Source organism: Mustela nigripes, chromosome 5 (assembly GCF_022355385.1).
Source record: "Mustela nigripes isolate SB6536 chromosome 5, MUSNIG.SB6536, whole genome shotgun sequence".
In the NCBI taxonomy this organism is placed as follows: Eukaryota; Metazoa; Chordata; class Mammalia; order Carnivora; family Mustelidae; genus Mustela; species Mustela nigripes.
This window is the reverse complement of record NC_081561.1, coordinates 50,904,216-50,906,529: the sequence shown is the minus strand read 5'-3', so window position 1 is coordinate 50,906,529 and position 2,314 is coordinate 50,904,216. Positions and strand designations below refer to the sequence as shown.

At 43.9% G+C, this 2,314-nt stretch overlaps 1 non-coding gene across 1 annotated transcript; it reads left to right on the top strand.

Annotated features, from left to right (window-relative positions):
- Window positions 1-1,882: 1,882 nt before the first annotated feature.
- On the top strand, window positions 1,883-2,015 carry LOC132018892 (small nucleolar RNA SNORA44). Its single transcript, XR_009404664.1, has one exon. It is a non-coding gene; the product is annotated as a small nucleolar RNA SNORA44 (small nucleolar RNA).
- Window positions 2,016-2,314: the final 299 nt, after the last annotated feature.

Below are 2,314 nucleotides of genomic sequence, written 5' to 3'. Positions count from 1 at the left end.
TCATGACCCACCCAGGTGCCCCCAGCTACCGGTTTCTTAATAGAATGTTGGGAGAAGTTTTCTTCTTTACCTCTACTTTTATTTCTGCCTTAAAAAATTAGAAAATTGGGGCACCTGGGTGGCTCAGTGGGTTAAAGCCTCTGTCTTCGGCTCAGGTCATGATCCCTGGGGTCCTGGGATTGAGCCCCGCATCGGACTGTCTGCTCAGCAGGGAGCCCGCTTCCCTTCCTCTCTCTCTCTCTCTCTCTCTCTGCCTGCCTCTTTGCCTACTTGTGATCTCTGTCTGTTAAATAAATAAAGTCTTAAAAAAAAAATTAGAAAATTGAAGCCCAGTCAGTTTAATGACAAAAGCAGGTGATAGCAAAGATTAGTTGCAAGGTACTGCACCAGGTACTGCGGGAGTACAAAGATGAGAGGCACAGCCCAGGCCTCCAGGGGCTTTCATCTGGGAAATACACAGACATGTTTAAGAAGCGGCCAGGGACCATAGAAGGTTTAGCTGATTTCTTCCTTGACCGTTGAGGAAATAGAGGCCTAACTTCAAAGATTCCCCACTTGAGTTATTCCAAATTATCTCTCAATGCTGTCTCCTTTTGTGAACTTCAGGCTCCTCAAGAGTGGAACATGGTTTCCTGATTCCTATGTTGTCCCCAGGGTTCACACACTGCCAGTACTGAGCGGGTACCCATGAAGTGGATCTTGGCCCCAATTTCTCCCATATACAACATGCCTTGTGATGTTTTCCCCCATTTAACCAGTATTTATTTAGTTTCTGCTATGTAATAGGCACCGTTCTAATAACTTGGGAGATTAGGGAACAGAACAGACAGAAATCCCTGCCCTTGCAGAGTCAAAATGTACATTCATTGTTTTGTTCCCATGGAGTTTGCTCCCTGCATGGTATATAGGATAGGAGAGATGTTGAGCATCTTGGTTTCCAGGTTTGGTTCTTCTGTGCTCTTACAGCTAAAGAAATGCATGATTTCTAATAGCCAAGGAAGTTTCAGGTATCCTCCCATAAATCTTTCTGTTAAACTTGGCCCCAACAAATCTGAATTTCATTGGAAACCTTAGGGAACGGTCTGCGTAAAGACACAGAGTGGCAAAGGGCCTGCTTAAGGGTTTGGTGGAACTGATTAGCTGGAAATTAGGCCTGGCTGAGATCAGAGCAGAGGGCCTTGAAGAGGCCATTTAGGTCTTGGGTAACTGAGAATGTTTTGAAGCTTTTGCAGAGGAAAAGTAAATGGTTATCTGTATGAGGGAGGTTTCCCTGGTGGTGGTGAGAAGGGTTCACTAGAGAGGACTGAGACAAATTGGGAGGGTCCTCTATGGTGCCTGCTAGGAAATACTAGACCTGGAGCAGGACAGAAGAAATGAGAAGCGGGAAGAGAAGCTGTACAAGGAGAAACAATACAACTAGGTGGCTCATGGAGAGAATCAGTGAGGGTGATTGGTATCTGGGAGAATGCTAGTGACATTAGCCACTACAAATGTAGGTCAATGAATAGGCTTTTGATTGCTAGATGTGAATGATACAATGAATGCAACTTTGGATATTTTGTACCAATTATGTAGGACAGTATCCCTCATATGGTTGATGCCAAATTATTAGTTTTAATTCATCTCAACACCTATGAGTTCCTACCACTTGCTAAGTCTTAGAGGCCATACAAAGATGAGTAAGACAAGGGGAAAAAAAAGATGAGTAAGACAAATCTTGCCTCAAATAGCTTTCATCCTGATGACAGAAATACATAATAATAATAATAAAATAATAAAAAGAGGTATAAGAATCATCAAGACCTGAAGAAGAAAAAGATTATAGTCCTTTAGAGGCAAGCTGTGATGGTTAGTATACATTTTTTTTAAGTTAAACATTTTTTAGCATGTTTCCAGTGGCCGTGGTTGACTATGGCCATAGGATCTCCAGTTGTACGTGAGAGCAACCTGGGGCAGCTCTGACAGCACAGGTCTGCGTAACATCTACCTGCATCTGCTAGAATGGCTCAAGGGGAAAAGGAAGGGCATCCCCCCCCTCCCCCCCCCGTAAACGACAAAAATATTCTTTGAAATGATCAAGTTCAGAAGTATCTAATAAATGTTGACTCTGTGCACTCAAGTGTAGGGATTAGTCTATAAAAACCTTGGTGAATTCCTTCCAGGGGGATGGCAGGACCTGCTGTTGGCTCACCAGCATCCTGGAATTTCCCTGGTGAAATCTGAAACCAGCCTCTGTACTCGGAGGAGAGGGAGAGAGGATGAAGAGGCCCCTCCAGGTTTGTAGGTGGCAGGTTTAATAAGCAAAGGGAACTTG